Raw genomic sequence first — 24,359 nt, 5'->3', positions numbered from 1 at the left:
GTGAAAATGAGTGACTCTGTTGTTGAGCTTCAAATAGAAATGGTTATTTTTAAGGCCTCCAATGGAACATTTCTATGATGCCACTCCTGTTGATTGTAAAGAGCCTGTATAGATTCCACGGCTGCCTGGAGAATGATTTTTGTGCTTATTCTGAGGCGCCTGTAATATGGATGTGATAAGGAAAGTCACATAAAAGAGGCAGTCAGGTCCAGATAAAATCCATCACTGTAGTCTTTGTTCTCAATTCATTGAAATGAGCATTTTACTTATTTCTTCTTTTCATCAAAGCAACATAGATTGCAGAGTGTATGTGAATTTGGATGAGGGGAAAATTTTACTGATCTCTAACTGAAATTTAGCATTTCCTTTATCTGTTTTAAAATTGTAGTTCTAAAAAGGTTTCATAGGTCTTACCAGCCTTCCAAAGGGCTCATGACACAAACAAGCTTAGAGTGCCCCTCATTAAAGCCTCTCAAGCTTCAATTCAATTCAAGAGCATTGATTTTTTGGGGGTGCCTGCTATGAAAAGTTTGGACCTCAAAGAGTTTACAATTTATTGGGAGTGATAAAACATGTATTTACATTTCTTAATGGATCACAAAGCAAACAGGAATTGAAAAGGAAACAGCAATGGCAAAAGATGAGTGATCTTAGAATTTTTTTCTGGCAGGGATTTGGGAAAATAACAACTGTCTAAAACTATTATTCCCCTTAGAGGCAGATTAGGGTGTCAACATAGGATTCAATTTCATCATGCATAAAATGAGGGCCTAAACTAGATCAGAGCTTCTTAGCCTGGAGAATGAAATTTTTAAAAATTATTTTGGTAACTATTTCAATGTAACTGGTTAATCCTGCATATTTTAATCCATCAATCAATGCACATTTATTAAATGTCAGATTCTGAGGACTCCACAGCCCTTTACAAGATTGCCAAGGGATCCATGACACAAAAAAAGATTAAGAACTCCTGAACTAGAAGATCAGTTGAGACCTCTTCTGGCTCTAAATTCCAAGGGCATTCACACTTGGGAGCCTAGGAAGTTGAAAAGAATAAGAAAAGGAATTGGCAGGATTACAAATTCTGAGTTCTTGAGTACATAGCAATAGCCTTAGCTTTCTGAAGTTGTGGAAAAACAGACAAAATCTTGCATTTAAAAAAGTTTTATTGATATTTTTCTTTTTATTTCAGCCATTCCTAGATATATCACAGAGGCTTAGCACCACAAAAATAAGTCTTTACTAGTAACAATAACAACAACAACATACAATTAAGTGAAATGAACCAATGGACAACATTTATCCATCTGATCATATGTGCAAATTTCTATAACTGTAATGCCTACCTTTCCTGATAAGAGTACTACTACATTGTTGATAGAATTACAAAATTGGTGCAATCATTTGGTAGATTGTAGGTAAGATTAAAAGTAAGAATTTTTAAAAAATAATTACCCTTATGAGAAAATAATTCAATGATTGAGAACATAATCTAAGAATTCTTTTTCTCAACCCTTCCATTCACTCATACTAGTATTGTGCTCTTATGACCATTGACTTAGAATGACCTAATTGGTTTCTCTGCTTCAAGTCTGAGGTTTCTCTGCCTTATTTTTGTATTATTGACAGAGTAATCTACTATTTTTTTAGTGAAAAACTCCAGCCATGTCATTTTCTTCTTAAATACTTCCACTAACTTCCTTTCTCAGAATATATGGTTTCTTTTCTTTTTTTAGAGGTAACTGGGGCTAAACATCTTGCCAAGGATCCCATAGCTAATAAGTGAACAAGCCGGCATTTGAACTCATGTCCTCCTGACACCAGGGCTGATGTACCATCTAGCTGTCCCAAAATATATACTCTTTACCAAAGGGTCAGAGCTCTCACAATCTAATTTCATTCCAAATTTCCAGTCTTATCATTTATCACTTCTTTTTATATTCTCTATGTTCTAAGCAAGGTACCATACATTCACTGATTCTGTCTTGTGCTTTGTAGACTTAGAGTCTTTGTTAACTGTACTATGTTCTGGGAGACTTCTTTTGGTTGCAAAGAGTATGTTCTTAATGTCCAGTGACCTGAATTTCTAGGAGATATGGTTCTGGATAGGCAGAATTGCTTCTTCTGGTGCTGGTGGAAACAACTGTGCTTAGGAGATGATGAGGGCACCTGTGAGAAAGGTGGAAAAGAGGGAGAGAGACCCTGACTGTCCAGTCCTCTTTTACTTTTTGCTTAGGGATTTTCCTGTAGGAATGGAATGTTGAATAGAGACCCAGTTATGCCTGATGAAAGGAGAGACTATGTGGACCAAGATGGAAACACCTACCTTCCAAGGGTGAAAACTAGGGGAGGAAGTAAGTAAAACCTCTACGTTTTTTTCCCCCTTTTCAACCAGACAGACCTTCAGCCAGAGTCAAAAGCTAAATGACTTCTAACTATCTCCAACATGTTATTGTCATTACTCATTACAAATACTTCTAAATGAACTGTTTGTGGGAGGTTTTTTTCAAAAGGTGTGATAATTGCCCCCCAGAAGAGATGAGATTGGCATGGCTTTATTTGATTATTTGCTTTGGTTTTTTTTTAGTTTTGTTTCTTTGACACTTGAGTCAGGATTTAAAAACTGGACCAGTAAAACTGATGAGTAGTCAAGAATGTTGGAGGCAAACATCCTCAAAGTTCTACAGTACATCTTCAGGACACTGATTGTACATTTATTCTTTTTTAAATATTATTTCAAGTAATTGTATAATGCATTGCTACAGAGTTACTTGCCTCTATGAAGGCTATCCTACCCTGCAAATTAGAGCAAAGGAGCAACTTATCAAAAAATCCAGAAGGGGAAGGGGGAAGGTACTAGTATTGCTTTATATGAAATTAATTAATCCTTTATAAAAACATTTTTGTATCTTCTACCTTAATACTTGTTACTTTTTAAAAATTGTCAACCATAATGGATGGCCCCCTAAATTTCTACATGATAAAGTCCTTCCTTTTAGTCAAGGACTCTGTTTGCCCTGTTCATATTTCATTCTGTATCTCATTGCTATAAATGATCTTTTCTTCCTTGAATCTCTCATTTGATTTTATTATAATTTGTAATATAAACATTTATGAATTTATCTTGCTTGAGTTTGAGATGTTTTTTTTAGTTTTTTTTTTTTTTTTGCAAGGCAAATGGGGTTAAGAAGCTTGCCCAAGGCCACATAGCTAGGTAATTATTAGGTGTCTTAGACCGGATTTGAACCCAGGCACTCCTGACTCCAAGACTGGTGATTTATCCACTACGCCACCTAGCTGCCCCACTGAGTTTGAGATGTCTTGAGGGCAAGGACCATGTCTTAGTTCATCACTGTATTTCTGCAGTCCAGTCCAGTTCATTATATGTAATAAATGTTTGTGAACTTGAATTGAGGAAAACTAAAAAAAAAAGAAAATTGCTCAGAGATATTTATAGCAGTAGTATTTGTTGTTTTGAAAGATTGGAAACAACCTAAATATTTCAAAGTTAATAAATGGTTGCACAGGATGTTATAACATCAGGAAGAAACATTACAATGCAATTATGAAGAAATATATAAGAAATATGAGGAATATGAAAAATATGTAGAGACATTAATACTAAGTGAGGAAAGCAGATCCAGAAAACTACATGTATATAAAAGGAAATAAATAGCCAAGCACAGGGAATTAAAATGACCACCACCACCACCACCACCCCAAAACAAAATAAAAGCAACTTGGGAGACAGAGAGAACGAATAATTAGTTGCTTCAGTTTTATACTGAAAGACTTGTTTAGGTTAAATAAGTATGGATATAATGCTAAATCATTTAAATATTTTATTTTATTTTTATGATTATGCTCAGAATCTTGAACTTAAGATTCAGGAGGCCTGATTTTTAATCCTGGTTTCAAAATTGCTGACTGAGTAACTATGGGCAAAGCACTAAGCTTCTCCTAGTCTCAATTTCCTCAATTATAAAATGAGGATATTAATACTTAAGCCATGGATTTTATTAGATTATTATGAGATAAATAAATTGTTGGTGCTTAGTTATTTTCTGTTGTATCCCACTCTATGTGACCCATTTTGGATTTTCTTTGCAAAGATACTGGAGTGGTTTGTCATTTTCTTCTTTATCTCACCTTTTAGAAGAAGAAATTGAGGTAAATGGAGTTAAGTGACTTCTCTAAAGTCAAACAGCTAGCAAATACCTTACATCACATTTGAACCCAGGTCTTTCTCACTCCAGGCCAGAAGCTCTATTTACTGTGCTACATACTCCTTTTACATAAATAAATAATTTGCTTTAAAATCACCCACCATCCCCTTCTTAAAATTTTACTTGGTGGTGAAGAGAAGGCAAAGGATCTGGAGTCAGTTCACATGCTCCTTTTATAATTACTAGCTCTATGACCCTGGGCTTTAACCTCTGCTTGATTCAGTTTCCTACTCTATAAAATGGGGATAGTAATTTTACTACCTCTCAGGATTGTTGTGAGGATAAAAAGAAATATTTACAAAGTGCTCTATAAAAACTATTATGATTGTTATTATTATGATTATTATTATTACTCTTAGGGAACAAAAAACTATTATGATTGTTATTATTATTATTATTATTATTACTCTTAGGGAACAAAAAACCTATTATGATTGTTATTATTATTATTATGGAACAAAAAAAATAACTTAAGGATCAAGGAACTAGCTCTGCCCAACTAATTTCCTTAATGGAGTGGGGTAGTAGTAGTAGTATGGGAGGCATTCTGGGCTGTAGGAAGACCTAGATGAAGAGTATAGGTGGAAGCATCTAGGTGGCACAGTGGATTGAGTATCAAACCTGAAGTGAGGAATACCTGTGTTCAAATCTGGCTTCAGACACTAATAACTGTGTGACCCTGTTTGCCTTAATTTCCTCATCTGAAAAATGGTCTAGAGAAAGAAATGACAAATACATCTGTATCCTTGCCAAGTAAACCTAATATGGGGGTCATCGAGAGTCAGACGTGACTGAAAAATAACTAAACAACAATTAAAATGAATACTGTTGAGGTTAAAGCCAGACTTGTAAACTCTCTCCTAGCTGTGTGATTTCCTGCTCTATTGCTCCAGTCTATGATTTCATGATCAGTGAGCTGATTAATGTAAGTAAATATTGTTAGGAAAATCACAGGGAGGGAATAATCCCTTCTGGTGGGATATAGCTTAAAAGAAGGATGATATACTACAAAGGGCAATGGATTTGGAATCAGAGAAGCTAGTTCTGAATCCTGAATCTCCTTCTTATTACCTGTGAGTAATTTGCAAAAATCATTTAACCCATATGGGCCTCAGTGTCCTTATCTGTAAAATAAGGAGAATTTACCTGAAGACCTTATGGACCTCTGAGGCTAATTCTACTTTTGAATCTATGATGCTATGCTTTGTGAAGAAGCCCAAAGAACTTTGATCCAATAAAATACCACTAATAGATCTATATCCCAAAGAGATCAAGAGAAAGGGGAAAAAACCCATCTGTACAAAATTATTTAATGCAATGTTTTTTGTAGTGGCAAAACCATTGGAAATTGAGGGGATATCCATCAACTGGGGAATGACTGAACAAATTGTGGTATTTGAATGGGATAGAATACTATTGTTGTATAAGAAATCATGAGGAATAGGACTTCAGAATAGCCTTGGAAGACTTGTAGAAACTGATGCTGAGTCAAGTGAGCAGAACCAGAAGAACATTATATACACCAACAGCAACATTAGGTGATGATTAACAATGATAGACTTAGCTCTTTTCTGCAGCACAAATAATCAAAGACAATTTTAAAGACTTATAAAGGAAAATAACATCCACATCCGGAATAGAAACTGTAGTGTTTAAATGCTTTTCTGCATATGATTTTAAAGTTTTTTTTTTGTGCCCTAGAATATGGTCAATTTTGGTGAAGGTGCCATGTTCTACTGAGAAAAAAGGTATATTCTTTTCTATCCCCATGAAGTTTTCTCTAGAGGTCTATCATATCTAAGTTTTCTAAGATTTCATTCACCTTCTTAACTTCTTTCTTGTTTATTTTGTTGTTAGATTTATCTAGTTCTGAGAGAGGGAGATTGAAGTATACCATTATTAAAGTTTTGCTATTTCTCCTTGTAATTCACTCAGCTATTCCTCTAGTAATCTGGATGCTATAACACTAGGTACATACATGTTTAGTAATTATATAGCTTTATTTCAAATAGTGCCTTTTAAGAAGATGCAATTTCCTTCCTTATTCCTTTTAATAAGATTGAGTTTTGCTTTTACTTTTTCTGAGATTAGTATCTCTACCCCAGATTTGTTTTACTTCTGCTGAGGCATAATATAATTTGTTCCAACCTTTTACCTTCACTCTGCATGTATCTCTCTGCTTCAAATGTGTTTCTTGTAAACAACATGTTGTAGGATTCTGATTTTTAATCCATTCTGCTAACCACTTCCATTTTATGGGACAGTTCATCCCATTCACATGGTTAAGATTAGTATTCTGTATTTCCCTCCATGCTATCTTTCTCCATTTATATTTTTCTCTTTCCTTTTTTCTTATTCTTTTTCACCAAAGTTTTACTACCTTTCCTCTTTTACTTTTCTTTTAAAAATTTAACTTTCAGTTTATTTTCACTTATACCTTCCCTTATCTTTTATCAGTCTCTTCTTCCCTTATCTTTCCCTTTTCCAATCCCCCCATTCCCTGTAGATTAAGTTAGTTTGATTTTTAAACCTAAGTGGGAATGTATTTTATTCCCTCAATGGTTAAATCTATTGAATAGAATTTACTCAGCATTCAAATTCTCCCTTTTGTTCCTCTAAAATTATAAATCTTTGTGCCTCTTCCCTTGGTGTTATTTATTGCTCTAATATTATTAATCAGGTATCATCAATTACAGTTCAATTATTTAATTGGCTGATAAGCTCCTATTGTTATCAAGATATCATCACAGATTGTTTACTTGAATTTTTGATGGGCAGCATTGATTAAAATTGCATCAAATTGTAATTATAATCATTTTTAACCTTATCTTCTTTTTCAAGTATCTACACACAATCCTTCTCACAAGCCAAAGTATCATCCAAAGTCATATCATTTCTTGAACTATTTGTGCCCTTCCCTCCCTGCATTGCCTCTCCCACTTTGACACCCCCTCTAAAAATAACCTCTTGTTAAGTGAAGCACCTGAGGCTGATCTAATTAACTGTAAGAATCTTGAAGATCTCTAAGTACTGGGAGGCTCTAGAGGTCTCAACTGAGAGCTTTACAGATGATTGCAAGTTACGGAGACACCACCTCAGGTTCTGGCAGCTTGTGATGCCCTCATTAGACAAGATGTTTAGCACCTTGTGATTAAAGTGACTCAAAGCATAATGAGACACTTAAGTTAAAGTTAACACCCCTGCTTTTTTTTAATGGCTTTTTGTCTCAAACATAGTGATGCCATCTTAGACAAGACCCAATTATACCCATATCCTTTAGTTCATTTTCTTCAATTATATTCTACCTTCTATTTATCCTTAGACAAGTAAAGTTCTAAAGAATTAGACATGTTATATCTTCCCTTTTATGGTTGTATACAATCTGATAGTCCACCAACATTTGTTTAAAACAGTTTTGTTTTTTCAGTCCCCTTTATCTTCTTCATGTCGTGTATTTGGCAGTTGAATTCTCTGTTCAGCTCTGGTCTTTATGTCAGGATATTCTGGAAGTCCTTTATTTCATTGAATGTCCATGTTTTCCTCTGTCAGTATATGATGAATTTTGTAGGGTAGTACATTCTAGGTTGTAATGCCAGATCCTTAGCTCTCCGAAATATGTTATTCCAGTTTTTCTGATTCTTCAGTGCTGAGGCTGATAGGTCCTTTGTGTCTGATTGTGTTCCCTTTTTATTTGAATTTTTTTCTGCTTGAAATATTATCTCCTTTATTTGAGGGTTCTGGAATTTGGTTTTTATTTTGGGGTCTCTTTCTGGAAGGTTCTGTGAATTCTTTTAATGCTGATATTGTTATCTTGTTCTAGTAGATTTAGGCAGTTTTCTCTTATAATTTCCTGCATGATGTTTTCCAAGTCTTTTGTTGATCCAGGCTTTCTAGTAGTCTGATAATTCATAGATTGTCTCTGTCCTGGATCTATTTTCCAGGTCATTCATTTTCCCTAGAAGGTGCTTTACATTTTCTTAATCTTTTTCAGTCTTTTTTTTGTTTGATGGAGTCTTGTAGTTTTGTAGATTCATTGGTTTCTAATTGTTCAATTCTAATTTTTAGGATTTTATTTTCTTCAATTAGCTTCTGCATTTCCTTTTCCAGTTGGATATTTTTACTTTTTAACAGAATTGATTTCTTTGGTCAACTTTTCACAATTTTCCTGCATGACAAAATTTCATTTCTTTTTTCATTTTTCTTCTTCCTCTCTTCTTTGGCTTTTAAATTCTTTTTTAAGCTCTTCAATGAGCTTTTATATTTGAGTCCAATTTGTAGACCGTTTTGATACTTCCCTTGGGAGTAATTTTTCACTGCTTTCTTCTTCAGACATGGCATTGCTGTCATCTTTGTCTGTAAAGTAGTTTTCTATAGTGAGTGCTCTTTTGGCTTTTTTGTTCTTCTTTGCTATTTTAGTTATGCTCCTGGGGTATATGGAGTATAGATCCAAGCTTTCATTTTGTTAGGGCTGGGATCTGATCCCTAGCTTGTTGTTGGCCAAGATGTTGCCTATGCAGTTCAGGCCTTGTCTTTGTAGAGGTTTTTTTTTTTCCTCCTTTGTCCAGGTTCTGACTTAACAGAGGATTGTTCCCAACCCAATACTGTCTTTTACCCCAGTGTTATCAGGCTTCAGACTTTGTTTAGAATTGGGATCCTCCCTGCTGGCTTGCTATCTAGCTGCTGGGACCTCTGTTATTATTATGCTGTTCAGAACCTGGATTGTACTGTGGCTAAAAGCCTTCTGCTGGCTTTTCCTGCTCTCCCTCCTCCTAGACTTTGCTACCCCTTTTCCCCCAAAGAGACAGACCTTTACTGAAGATTCTCCCCGATTTCTGCAGTTGAAAATTTCTTTGAATCTTCTCTTTTTCTTGATGGGATCTGCAGTTTGAATGTCAGAATAGAGGTTTCATTTATCTTTGGTAGGGAAAAGCTCTGGGAGCATGTTAGCTTTGTGCCATCTTGGCTCCTTGTAGAGTTTAAATGCAGACCAAAGCTTACTATCTTCAATTTTTACAGTTGTTTTAGGTATTTTTTTATTTTAATTTGATTCTTCTTTTACAACATGATTAATGTATATCTATGCTTAGCAAGGTTATACTTGTGTAGCCTATATTAGATTCCTTTCTGTCAGAGGGAAAGGAAGGGAAGAGGAGGGAGAAAATGTAGAACTCAAATCCTAAAAAAATGATTGTTGAAAACTGTTATGTGTAGTTGGAAAAATAAATAAATAAAATATTATTTCCTGGGGAAAAATAAGCTAATATTGGAGACTGATTTTTCCTGACTCCAGAAATGATGCATGAATTAATTCAACATTCATAACTTCTTCATCTCCTTGGAGGAATCTTTAACTGGAAAACTTGGAGGAAAGAGAGGTCATTCATGGCTGAAATGCTGAAAGAGACCTGAAAGACTGACTCTTTTGTCTTCTGGGGGCTTGAACAATGGTTCAAGGGCGATTACTCTCTTGATTATGGGAAGGGAGGAAATTTATATCTTTAAAATGGCCCCACTGACTCATTCATTAACATTAAGTCTCCCAGTCTTTTCCAAACTTTTTTCTTTCTCATGGATCATATTAAAAAATTATGTTTTGTGCCATTCCCCAATTGACAAATGGTCAAAGGATATGCAAAGGCAATGTACAGATGAGAAAATCAAAGCAATCAGTAGTCACATGGAAAATTGCTCCAAACCATTACTTATTAGAGAAATGTAAACAAAAGCATCTCTGAGATACCACCTCACACCTCTCAGACTGGCCAATATGACCAGAAAAGACAATGATCAATGTTGGAAGGGATGCAGGGAAATCTGGGACATAATACATTGTTGGTGGAGCTGTGAACTCATCCATCTTTTCTGGAGAGCAATTTGGGATTATGCCCAAAGGGCGACAAAAATGTGCATACCCTTTGATCTAGCCATACCACTACTGGGTCCTTACCCTGAAGAGATTATGAAAAAGGGTAAAAACCTTACTTGTACAAAAATATTCATAGCAACCCTATTTGTGGTGGCAAAGAATTGGAAATTAAGTGAATGTCCTTCAATTGGGGAATGACTTAACAAACTGTGGTAAATGTATGTGATGGAACACTATTGTTCTATTAGAAACCAAGAGGGATGGGGATTCAGGGAAGCCTGGATGGATTTGCATGAACTGATGATGAGTGAGATGAGCAGAACCAGAAAAACATTGTATACCCTAACAGCAACTTGGGGGCAATGATCAACCTTGATAGACTTGCTCATTCCATCAGTGCAACAACCAGGGACAATTTTGGGCTATCTGCATTGAAGAATACCATCTGTATCCAGAGAAAGAATTATAGATTTTTGAAGAAAGACCAAAGACTATTTACCTTCAAATGAGAAAAAATCCATTATCTTATTATGTAATTTTACTATTTCATACTTTATTTTTCTTCCTTAAGGATATGATTTCTCTGTCATCACATTCAACTGAGCTCAATGCATAACATGGAACCAATGTAAAGACTAACAGAATACCTTCTGTGAGGGTGGGGGAGGGAAGCAAGAATGGGGGGGAAATTGTAAAACAAAATAAATAAAATCTTCCAAAAAATTATGTTTTTGAACAGTGATATTACTGGAAAAGGAAATTGTTTTAGGTGTTTTAATCCTTAGAATGTTTTCAAAGTAGATACTTAAACTACATAATAAGGATATTCAGTGTCAGCATGGCATTTTCTCACAGAATTTCAGATTTTGAAGAGACTCCAATGATCATATTGTCATAAAATCATCAGTACATAGTTTGTGTGTGTGTGTGTGTGTGTGTGTGTGTGTGCAAACTAAGAGTCAGTGATCTAAGACCTGGGTAACAATATGGTACAGTGTAAAGAGCTCCAGGTTTTGGAATCAAGAAGATTCATGTTCCTGAATTCAAATATAACTTCTGAGCAAGTCATTTAACCTTGTTTTGCCTCAGTTTTCTCCTCTAAAAAAAGAACTGGAAAAGGAAATGGCAAAATAATATTTTTGCCCGGAAAACCTCAAATAGAGTCACAAAGAGTCAGACAAAGCTGAAATGATTGAACTATAGTCTGGAGAGGCTAATCTTGTGAGAGTTACATGGCCAGTAAGTATCTGAGGTAGGATTTGCACCCAAGTTTTCCTGACTGTCCACTGCACTTTATGACACAGCCAATAAGTAGTTATGTAGATTTTTCTCAACTTCCAATTAAAGAGAACATATGACCTTGGGAGGTAACTTTCTAATTCTGTTTAGTTCTCATTGTTCAATAATAATTCCTTAGATCAAGTCTGAATTTGCTTCTTTGCAATGTTGACCTGTTAATTCTAGCTCTCCCACATTAATTATTCTACACAATAATTTGGACCCTCTGGGACCAAAGAGAAGAAGTCAAATTTTTCTTCTGCTTGACAGCTCCTCAAATACTTGAAGATAGCTTTCATATCCTCCTTGAGAAGAAATATTCAACTAAGCAGAGTATGGCTTGACATCAGTTCCCCTTACATCCTTTAAGAACTCCTCTAGATACTCTCTAGATTGTCAATACCATTTTAAATTCAGGGGTGTTCCTGATCAAAGTGACAGTTCCCTTTGATGGAAAGCTTATTTGAATGTTTTGTTCATGGACTCTTCTAAGGCAGAAAATGAAAGTTGCATTGCTTGTATGATGCCTTAATTGCATCTTTGCTATATTGACTTTAATGTCCACTTGAAAATTTCATCATTCACATTTGAGATTTCCATAGAGTAAACATTGGGGTAAATATATAATAAACCAAAGAGATAAAATGACATAAGATTGGCCATAGTTCACATAAACCCTGAGCTTTAGAAGACTCTGGGTTATAGATTATAGGAAAAGGTGGTGCCCAGAAGTGAATATTAGATATCAGATGTGGTCTGACCAAGGCAGAATAGATTATAATTATTGTCTTCTTATTTTTATATCTTATAATTTACTTAATGCGTATCAAGACCATATTAGTTTTTTGGGCTATCATATTAAACTTGTACTTGATCATGCTCATATACATCAATTAATACACTGAGTTTGTTTTTAGACCAACTGCTTTCTCAATATATTAAACTTACAATCAGTTTTTTTAAACCTAACTGTAAAGTTTTACTTTTATCCACACTAGATATCATCTTATTAGATTCAGACCAGTGTACTGCAGGTCATCATCTTTCTGATTCCTGAGACCATCATTCAGTGTATTGACTACCACTCCCAGTTTGGTGGTATATTTTTCTTAATATTTCCTAACTCTTCTAGAATAGTAACATGCATGCATATTTGCTTGTTTAATGCTGTTGAATTCAACAAACATTTATTAAGCACCTACTGTGGGTAAACCTGAGGACAGGTGCTGTGTTAGGTGCTGGGAATGCCAATGTCATCCCTTGCCTTAAGGAAGTTACAGTCTAATAGAAAAATATAAAAGTTACATAAGCAATCCATTTAATGCAACATAGAATGTGATAAAGGCATCCATATTTTGAAAATCCAGAACTTAGAAAAATTGAAAGAAAGAGAGAGAGAGAGAGAGAGAGAGAGAGAGGAGAGAGAAAGGAGAGAGAGAGAGAGAGAGAGAGAGAGAGAGAGAGAGAGAGAGAGAGAGAGAGAACTGGGTCTTGAAGGAAGAGAAGTAATTCCATATATTGAGATGTAGACCAAATGTTTTTTAGGAATTGCTGATAGAGACTAAACTGACTGTTCACTCTTTATCCTATTTTGTTTCATCCTTGGATTCTCCTTTATAACAGGGCTTCATACTGTTTGATGGTGGACTGAGGGCACGGTATTCTTCAAACCAGAACAAATAGCATACTTTCTTTATGCAGTTTGGGTCTCTGAAGCTTATCTACTAGGGAATTGCATCAACATAGCACAGGGTTGGGCTTAGGCAAGTTATTTTTTTTCCTAACAAAACAGTTTCTGAAAATTGGATGAAGTAACAGTTTGCTCATTGTAATGCATTGAAATTTCTTTCTCTTTTCCTCCAAATGGCACTGTTGTAAGGATGAAAATAAGGTTACTTCAGAAGCTTTCCCTGAATCACTCTCAGGCTATAATGCTAGAAACTTACTAGATTGGGAAAAGTATGTCCTCCAGACAAGTCTTGGATTTCAAGGTTCAAAAATGAAACCTCACACTCAATCTAGTTACAGGGTTAACTAAATATAAAAATCAATATTGGGGATAGATGATTTTGAGTGTCCAGGTGCTCTAAGTGCTAACTTGAGAACAACTTTGAGAATAACTGGTATTTACATAGTACTTTAAGATTTGCAACTGTTATCTCACTTGATGCTCTCAGCCCCGTGAGGTAGATATTACGACTATCCTCATTTTACAGAAAGGGAAACTGAGTACAGAGAGATTAAATAATTTGTCCAGGGTTATAAAAGCAACTTAATGATTGAGACTGTTTTGAATTCTAAAAGACAATCATGATCAAATTGATAAGTCTAGGCAACTAGGCTTTGTAGGACCATTCTAAGTGATTCAGGAAGGTTGAGGTCTGTGGGGTTTTATACTCTGGTAGAGAAAAGGGAATAGTAAATGCACCAATCCTGGGTAAGACCTCCTTGACTTGCTGGCATCCCATTTAAAGAAAACCAGATAGAAAGAACACTGGCATTGTTAGAATTCCTTTAGTGTCTGGGGCTACATTTAGCTATCTGGTGAGTCATTCTAGCTTGATTTTCTGTACATGTCCTTCCTCTTGCCTCTGGAGAAAAAGACCCAGACAGTTGGAATACATATTAGCTGCATTAATATATTCCAGAAGATGGAAAGGAAAGTGTCTATTTGTTTGCTTATGTATGTAGACCTCTACATATATATGTGTGTGTGTGTGTGTGTGTGTGTGTGTGTGCATGTGTGTGTGTGTGTGTAGTGTGATTTTTGCATATTGAGGTTTTAGATTCCCCACCACCACCAATTATACATTTACATGATTTCATTCTATAAAAGAAAAGCCTACCTTTTTGGGTAAATATAATAACTGTTATAAATGCTATTAAATTTTTGTTTAATGATAGAAAAGACTTAGGACCAAATGTCAGCTTAAAGATACCAATGAATCAATCATGTTTTTGTTTTTCTCCAAAATCAATCATTTAAAAAAATAGAGCCCTTGCATTCACTGCAGCTGTCCTTTAAGTGGAATTATTATGGGTCAGAGAATAATAACTAAATTTTCCTTGAAAAGAACCATTCTGGATTTGCAATTATTCTGCCAGAACAGTCTTGAAAATGACTCCTGAGAATTTCATTGGGGTATTATTTGTTTTTTTTAATAAAATATAATTTTTACTGTAAATTCCCTGAAATAACTATGTATTCACTCACAGGTTTCTCATTAAGATGTGATGCTTACTGTTTATCAAAGTCTGTTCAACAACAGATTTCCCATAAAGGCATGTACATGTTTCTTCCCAGTCTATTTCTGTTTCTCTGTTTCTGGTTCTTCCTCTCTTTTGTATAAAAAGAGTTGAGTGTGAGTGTTAGCTCTCTCTGAACTAATTGACAGTTTCCCTCTGGCTTGGCTTTGTAAGTCCATTGCAAAGCAAGTATTCATTCATCTGTCTGTATCTTGGTTCACTGATGTGTGCTGAGTGCAAAAACACAAAATGGGAATTATAATACCATCCTCAGAGAGATAGAGTTTAAGGTGCAGTAATTTGGAAAATGGAATTCTAAATGATGACTTTAATTTCCATAACTCCTCAAATCTGTCCTTACTGTTGCATACTGTTGAACTCCTCCATTTTGCTACTCTATAATTAATGAGTAGTCTTAATTTTAATGAAAAGGATGCAATTTGACTGATAGTACTGGTTCATTTGGAGGGATTAATACTGCTTGATATCATGCTTGCAGAACAAGTCCAGATGTGGAAGCCTGGAGGGGAGCAGCCTGGAAAGAAAAAATAATAATAATAAAGTTTGACATTATAATTATAATCAGGAAACTAAGCCATACTAATTAGTCTTGATCATCTTTTTTGCAGCAAATTTACTACTTCCATGCAAAATTTATTAAAATTGGATTTAAATAGCAATAAAAGGATAATAGAATATAACAAAGCTAGGAGGTTGTTCCTATCCTAAACTTCCTAATCTGATGTCTCACCTAAAGATAGTTAATCTACCCCTTGGGCCTAAGTTGTTTTACCTGGCACCAACATACAGAAATCTGGTAGTTGTAGATTAAATTTTCTTTAACTTATTTTGAGTATAAAAACAGCACATATAGGAATATATGTATATTCAATTTAGGGGCACACCACTGGCCTAAGGAAAAGTATGATTTTTTTAGTATCTTATATATCTGTGTATCAATTTTATAAATATATATATATATGATGTCTACAACATACTATATAGTATATCATTATCTTAGATATTAAACTAGGGTACTCCTAAACACTCCCTAGGTTTTTGAAGATTATGCTAGTGATGCACAAAAACCAATGAGTCTTACTAAGAGAAAAAGGATATTGATCCAGGACCAAAAAGAATTTACACTAAAGCATTTGCTCTTTTCTGACTAATAATTCATAATTTTAAAGTGTTTTTCCTTCTAGGAATGAGGAGGGAAAAAAGACATGGAAAAAGGCACAGATGGATAAAGGCATAACAAATATACCTGTCTGTAAATAAAACTGGGAAGGATATTTAATGTATTAGATAATGGAATGGGGATCCAAAAATATTTTAATAGTATGGGAAAATGTTCAAAATCTAAAATTATTTCTGTACCTGGTGGTTGAAAAATGGATTGTATGGCTAAAGAAAATGTGGTATATGTATATTATGGAACACTATTGTTCTATTAGAAATCAGGAGGGATGAGATTTCCAAGAAGCATGAAAGGATTTGCATGAACTGATGCTAGTGAGATGAGCAGAACCAGAAGAACATTTTTACACCCTAACAGCAACATGGTGTGATGACTAATATTAATGGACTTGCTCATTCCATCAGTGCAATAATCAGGGACAATTTCGGGGGGATCTGTGATGGAATACCAATCTGTATCTGGAGAAGGAACTGTGAAGTTTAAACAAAGACCAAAGATTATTACCTTCAATTTAAAAATATCAGCAGTTGTCTTATGTACTTAAAAAAAGAAGAAAAATGGATTATAGAGTTCAGCAGGCAGCTTAATGAGTCCACTATGTGATCTGGTAGACAAAAAAGCCTATGTGATTTCAGGCTGCATTATCAGAAGACCAACAGGTAGCACAGTGATATAAGGAGTAGAGAGCCAGAAGAACTAATTCTAGTCTCTCTCTCCTCCAACACATACTGTCTATGTGACCCTCTGCAAGGCACCTGATTGTTTCATGGATAAAGTAAACTCCCAAAGATTCCCAAATGAAGAACAGCTGATAAGTTGACTTTAGCAGAGAAGGTACCATCGTTTGAGTTCCCTATACCAACAACATCACAAATCATGACCAAAGACTTACCAGAAGTACAGCCCCCCACCAAAAGGTAGCATTGTTGTTCTCTGCTCTAGGAAGGCCAAACTTAATGTAGCACGTGCATTTTGGACAGTACATTTGTGGAAGGACATCAGCAAACTAGAACTGGGTTGCTTGCATATTGGGTGCAAGAAAGACCATGTGAGTCAGTTTACTGATTTCAGAGAGGCTTAGCACCATGTTGTCTAGCCATTTTATAATGTGTCTTTTCCTCATGTCCATTGTCTCCTAACTTGACACAGTGTCTGTGATCAGAAACAGTGGAGGGATTGTATCACTGCAAGACATGAGAACTTTGATGTATTAAGTAAGAGATAATAAAACCTTTTTAATTTATCTTTGTCTTTTTCTCTTCCAAACTCTTGCCTTTCCAACTTTTCTATTTCTATCGAAGACACCAATATACTTCTGGTGGTCCAGATTCATAAGGCTTATTCTGAGTTTCAGTTTCTTATCACATTTTGGATGCTTATTGGATGTTCTGAACTGGCTGTCCTGGAAACATTTCACATTTAAATGTGTAAAATTGAATTCATTACTCTTCCCTCAAAACCTCCACAATTCCATATTTCACTGTTTCTTTAGAAGACACTACCATCACTCCAGTTTTCTGGTCCATCACCTCAGCATTCTTCTTGACTTCTCACTCATCCTCTTTGTGGCTTCTACCTCTACATCAAATCCTCCAGAACCTCCATTTTGAGGAAGTGCTTAGTCTTTACTGCTAGCTCCAGTTCCTACCCTCCATACTTTGCCATCAAATCTCAGCAGCCTTCTCATCCTGGAAGATCCTTCTGTCTCTGCAGGCTTCTCACCCTTCTACCTCCTTTACATTGATACCCCTTTTCTCTCATTGGGGCACTCTGCCAATTGGAGGAAGTGTCTGGGTCAGACTTTCTTCATTCCCCTTTTTAGCATTCTTTTATGTAAACTTCTTGAGAACAGTTGTCTCTTTGCTTGTATTTTAGTTCCCAGCACTTAATACAGATTAACACATAGTAAATATGTAACAAGTATCTGTTGATTCTACCTTGGATAGGAGTACTTTGCTCCCAAATCTAAAACTTTAGTTCATTCTTTCATAGCATCTTACTTAGGTTATTACAACATCCTTCTAATTGGTTTCTTTATTTTGAGTCTCTCCCTATACCTTGCCACCAAAGTAATTTTTCCCCAGTTCAGATCTGATCATATACTTTTCCTACTCAATTAACTCTAGTTAACCCTGTTACCTATAGTTAGAAATGTCAACTCTTCTGTTTACCTTTTAAAGTTCCCTTCCTGGTTCCAACCTTCCTCCTCCTCTCTAGACAGTACTTTCCCTCCTCTATACTGTGATCCAATCAAAATAACCTTCTTTCTGTTCCTCACACAGAACAATCTATCTCCCACCTTTATTCTTGACCATTCCCCATACCTGGAATGTACTCCCATCTCACTTTTGTCTCAGGGAATTCTCTTCCTCCAAGATGTAGCTCAAACATCACCTTCTATAGTAAGTTTTTCTTTCATCTTCCAACTGCTCCTTCCCTCCCTTCCAAAGTACCCTACCTGTATTGAACAATTTATATTTGTTAGTAAGTATATATATATATATATATATATATATATATATATATATGTGTGTGTGTGTGTGTGTGTGTGTGTGTGTGTGTGTGTGTGTGTGTCTTCCATAAGCTACTTGAGAGGAAGGATTGTGTCATTCACTATATTTGTATCCTCTGGTCTCATACATCATCAGGTAATTGCTTGTTGATTTATTTTTTCTATTAGAAGGTCTATATAGAAGGTCAAAGTCCAGTAACCTTTTCTATTCTTTATTTAGAAACAATAGGTAGCAGAAACATAACTGGAGAAGACTAATTACTTGTGGATACTTAATTTTGATTATAAAAACTATGGATAAAAGCATCAATTGTGGATATGGTTTAACCTATAAAGATTCTAGGATCTATTCACCCCCCTATATGAAACTTTGAGCTCTTGAGACTGAACTATGATCCATGTACAATTAGATAATTGTGCATACCCCCAACCCCAATGATTGCCAGAAACTGTTGGATAATTGTTTCCACCCACCATTCATTTATTTCACTCATTCATTCATTCCCATTTTCATTCAATATTCTGCTAGACTGTTCTTTTGTGGAAAATGGACCTCTATCTGACACAAGAGGTATTAGAAGCAATATTATTTGTTCCAGGGGAGTGATAGCTCTCATTACATCCAAAGAGCCTAGTATCACAGACTTTAGAGCAGGAGGGGACTTAAGTACACTCTCCTTATTTTACATATGAAGAAACTGATGTTCTGAGAGTTCGGTTCAGTTATTACAATTCCAAATCCTTTTCTCTTTCCGTAATTCTGGTCTATGAGAAAATTTTCCTAACCAATCAACCAAACAGACTACAGAAAAGGTATACTCAGATTAAATTGGTTTGCAATGAAATGATGATTTTGATAATCAATAATAACTTATGGAGGTTTGATTCTTCTCTTACTACATTTTGCTCTTGTCTGTTTGATCTGTTTACAGGTACCCAGTATAGTGCATTTCCCAAGTGAAGAGCTTAGAATTGCATAAACCTGAAACTTTTAGAATGATAGAAATTAGCAATGACTATTTACACCTGCAATATATTATTAGAAAGAAACAGGGATGGAAGAATCATTTCCTTCTGGCCAACTTTTCCTCTTCTATTTCTTAATGTAGCTTGAGACCTTTGCCCCTCCCAGACTAAGAATTATAGTGGCTATTTTTTTAAAGTATATCTTGTTCTGTAGGCACAGCTGAAATAATTTAAGGCAACTATACTTAGGAGTGGTAGAGAAAGAAATGTTTTACAGTGGGAAATATGAAAAGTTCACTAAATTAGTGATGCATATTACCAAGAAGAGTTCTCCTCCTCCTCCTCTCTCTCTCTCTCTCTCTCTCTCTCTCTCTCTCTCTATCTACATATATATATATATGTATATAATATGAAAAATTTGCTTCAGTCAGAAGAGAAATGATTACCCTACCTCACAATTTCCACTGCACTTTAAGAGAGGAAAAAAAATTCAAGGATTTAAAAAGCAAGTATATGCGTGACCCTTTTTTTCCCCCCATGTATGGTGATAATAGTGCTAAGAGTCTTACATTTTTAGTCATTTTCCAGGAATAATAAAAAATGCTTTAAAGGTTTCATGAATGAATTTGAAAGACTTTGAAATAAACTGATCCCTTATTGGTGGGAACCCCTGCTGAAGCAATGCCTTTTATGAGAAATGGTGGATTTGGCCACATTGTGTGATCTGTAAATGTCTTTAACAGTTTTTGAAAGTTTGGGGTTTGGGAAAACTGCTGAATTACATTTGCCAACTGTTTTGTATTAATTTTTAAATCATCATTCCTTTCATATTATACTTTATATCATATGAGTCATATGAACTAAAGGGACTTTAAATGTATAATCAAATCTTTTTTATCTTTGTCCCCTTATTCCCTCAGAGTTTGTATAAAATTTAGCTCTTTTCCTAATTTTTATCCACTTTTCCTCCTGGACTTACTCTCCACAATGGCATAAAGCTCCCCAGAAGGCAGGATATATAAAGTTCTGCTCTTGCTTCCAAAGCAGGAAATTGCATTCTCAGGTTTAGTCTTTGCCTTTTTACCCCCAAAACAAGAAATCATGTTTCAACGTAGATAAATATATCTCCATTCCCTAAACACCTGAGTTCTCTTGAAGTCAAAACTGTGAGTAAATTCTAAATTTAAAAGCATTTTTAAAAAGATCTCTTGAGGGCAGAACTTGAAGAAAGATCATTCTGTTCTCTGATCATGTCTACTCACCTTTCATTTATTAATTATTTATTAAGTTTCTTTTCCCAATTACATATATAGTTTTCAAAATTCATTTTTGTAACATTTTACATTCCATATTTTCTACCTTTCTCTCTTCTTTTCCCCCTTCCTATGACAATGAGTCTGATATAGGTTATACATGTACAATTATGTTGACCTTATTTCCATATTAGTCATATTGTGAAAAAAAGAATCAGAATGAAAGGGGAAAAATTCATGAAAAAGAATAAAACTATAAAATCAGTTTTTAAAAAGTGAAAATAGTATGTTTTGTTCTACATTCAAACTCTAGTCCCTTTATTAAATGTGGATAGCATTTTCCATCACGAGACTTTTAGAATTGTCTTTGATCACTGTATTGCTAACAGCTAAGTCTGTTACATTTGAGAATCACACAATGTTGCTGGTAATATTTACAATGTTCTACTGGTTCTGCTCACTTCAGTCAGCATCAGTTTACTTAAATCTTTCCAGATTTTTTTTGAAATCCACCTGCTCATGCTAAAGAACAGTAATATATGACCATATTCATATACCACAAAATGTTCAGTCATTCCCTAATTGATGGATATCCCCTCAATTTCCAATTTTTGACACCACAAAAAGAGCTGTTATAAATATTTTTCCATCACCTTTTAAAAGTTAAACATGTAAGAAGAATAAGCCCTGAGGCACAGGCATCTTGGATCTAGAAAGTTCTAGGATTTATGAACCTCAAAGTGGTTTATAAACTAAACCCCTCATTTTTCAGCTAAGGAAAATGAAATTCACAGATATTAGGAACAAGGTGACTCAAGTAGTGTGCATTAGAATAGACTTTGAACCCAGATCCTTTGGCTCTAGAGTTAGAACTCTTTCCACTGTACTATATCTGAAAGAAATATATTCTAAGCAAGAAGTTCTATATTAGTGACAATTTAAAGCAAAGGCAGTTCAGAAACTGTTTTAGAGATATGGAGGGGTGTCCACTGGGAACGATACCATCATATTTTTTCCTCAACTCAAGGAAATTGTGATTTAAAATATATAAAGTGAAAATCATGAGGTCATAGCTAGCTAACAGATCTTTTGTTGTTTTTCAATTGTGTCTGACTCTTCGTGACTCCATTTGGCATTTTTTTGGCAAAAATATTGGAATGGTTTGGCATTGTCTTCTCCAGGTTATTTTACAAATGAGAAATCTGAGGCAAACATAGTTAAGTGACTTGTGTAGTAAGTACTACAGAGTCAGTAATTGTCTGAGGCCAGATTTGAACTCAGGAAGATGAGTCTTCCTGAATTCTGACTCTATATAATCTATGCACCTGGGTGCCTAACAGTCTTTCAAGATCATCTAATCCAAGTCCTTCATTTTAAAGAGGATAAAACTCAGAAAGAAATAGCACCTTGCTGAGAGTCACATAGTAAGCAGCAAAACCAGAATCTGAACCCAAATCTGGGACCCAGACTCTATTTTTAGCACATTTTTCCAGGACCAAATAGAGTATGAATAGGAAAGTGCTTTGAATGCTTTAAAATATTATAAAAATATCACTCAGTATAGGTCACCAAAACTATAGGGGTGGTTTAAAACCCCTCTTAAGCTCTCAATATGATTTTATCCCCTTAGGAAGCTTCTAGTTTGGGGTGATAATAGAACTATCAAATACTTGGGCCACTGGCTGCATGTGACCAGCAACTCTGAACCAGGTTAAATACAATTGGGAAATAATGATACAAATAAAAATACAATAAACCCTAGATATTATATTTTAAAATGCAGTTAATATATGGCCCCAGGGATCTTTACATGGAGATAATGGCCTCTTTTCTAGTTAATGATGTCAGAAAAAACTGTTGGATTGAAAAAATCAGAGAATTTGGATTCAAATTCTGACTCTGTTATTTGCTATACACTACCTATGTGACCTGGGATAGGTTCATGAATCTCTCTGGATCTTATCCATTAAATAAAAAGAGTTGGATTGTACAGTCTTGAAAATGTTGCTCAGAGTCTATTTTAACCCCCTCTATCAGCTCAGGAGGCATCTCATCCATAATTTAGCAGATAAATCTTAGGGAACTGCTTGAAGTTCATAAGAGGTTGTGACTTGCCCAGAGTTGGACAGAGTATCAATCAGATGCAACATATAAGCCCAAGTCAATGCTCTATCCCACAATGCCTCTGGTATTTAAGAATATTTGTTAAATGAATAAAGGTAGGTCCCGATTGTACCTTTTCTAAGAGGGATGGTAATTTTTTAATAGATTGGGCAGACTTCTCTTCCTCTCTTCCTACTATACTCCTCCTAACTCCCTCAAGAAGTCACTTTTATCCTTTGGTCATACTCTGGTCAAGGTTACATTTTTGCCTTTCATCTATGTGAATATGCACAAGAACAGAAGAGAATGCTTACACACTTGAAATACAACACACAGAGGCTTCCCAGTGAGCAAACATTGCAGGGTTTGTAGACATCCCTTTGACCTTGTGTAATAACTTTGGACATAATGCTTTCATTTATAGTTGCTGTTGTGTGGAGTTGAGAGCACCCTGGGAGTTAACCTAAAGGACAGTGTAAAGAGGAATATATATATTCTTTCACAGCACTCCTGTCATTTCCCTTCTTGAGAATTATGAATAGAGGTATTGTTGCAAACAGCTGTACCATGAAGGCATTCAAACCAGTTATTACTGTCTTTTTTGTCTACCCTCAAAATGTTGCAAACACTGAAATGACAACTCACAGAGGTGAAAAATGGAGTTTCTCTGTGATAAGGTTGCCTGCCTCATTCTGCTTATCCTTTGGGGGGACAGATTCCTCAGTGATGATGGTTCTAAATCTTAGGGTTTACATTTCCAATTAGCTTGAAAGGTACTGCCAAGACATTTTGGGTGATTTTCAAATACATGACATGTCCTAAAAATTCCACATTGATTTAGAAAGCAATACAGTTATATTTATGTTATGTTTCTATTACAGCAATTATAATCTCTTTTGGAAGTCAGTAGTATTGTTGAAGATAGCCCAGAAAAATTAAAATGATTTATAAACTTGAAATGACTAATTTTTGTAGAGATTTAATAAAGTTGTATGCTTGTTACCCATTGATAATATCAATTCAATTTAAAACCCACAAAATTAGACCTGAGTAGTAAAGAGAATGTTGACCCTGGTTCAGAGGACCTAGGTTGAAATTTCACCTCTGATGAAATTGAGTGAGTTCTTTGAACTCTCTTAGCCTCAGATCTTCATCTGAAAAAAATGAGGAAACTGAGTCTCAAATGGTTGAGGTTTCTTTGAGGTTCCTTCTATCCTGAAGATCAGTGATACTATACAATTTGAATATCTGTATCATTTGTGGGCACTTCCTTTACTACCTTAGGTTAAATTCTTTCTAAGCCTTAGGTCTTTATGAGTTTCTGGGGCACCAAAAAACCAATAAAACAAAGTCCATAGCCTGATGAACATTATTTTGATGATGGATGAATCTCCAATCTTTCTAGTTTGGGCTTACTTCTATGGATATAGTTCACTTCTTGGATTTTTCTGAGTAGCTGTGGTCAAAAAATTCATTGGTTTTTGGTCAAACATATCATATATATTGTAGTTGAATAGGCTAGTCCTAGACTTTAACAGTATTTTTAAAAAGTTCAAGCTCAATGTTGGGATGAAATGTTTGTGAGTACTAGTCATTGAATAGTTAACAAAAGGAAATTTGCTTTGCCCTAACAGCAAAGATATGTGATAAGGACGCAGTGGCTTTTTAATTTCTTTTCTAGTTTCTGAAATCCATCAAGTCTGAGGGA

General features: G+C 35.1%; 1 long non-coding RNA gene across 1 annotated transcript in view; it reads left to right on the top strand.

Moving 5' to 3' along the window:
• The window catches only part of LOC141516118 (uncharacterized), a 72,898-nt gene that overhangs the window by 36,642 nt on the left and 11,897 nt on the right, over nucleotides 1-24,359 (top strand). The gene's annotated exons all lie outside the window — the stretch shown is intronic.

This window comes from Macrotis lagotis, chromosome 3 (assembly GCF_037893015.1).
Source record: "Macrotis lagotis isolate mMagLag1 chromosome 3, bilby.v1.9.chrom.fasta, whole genome shotgun sequence".
Taxonomy (NCBI): domain Eukaryota; kingdom Metazoa; phylum Chordata; class Mammalia; order Peramelemorphia; family Peramelidae; genus Macrotis; species Macrotis lagotis.
The sequence above is the reverse complement of the archived record's forward strand: the minus strand, read 5'-3'. Positions and strand labels throughout refer to the sequence as shown.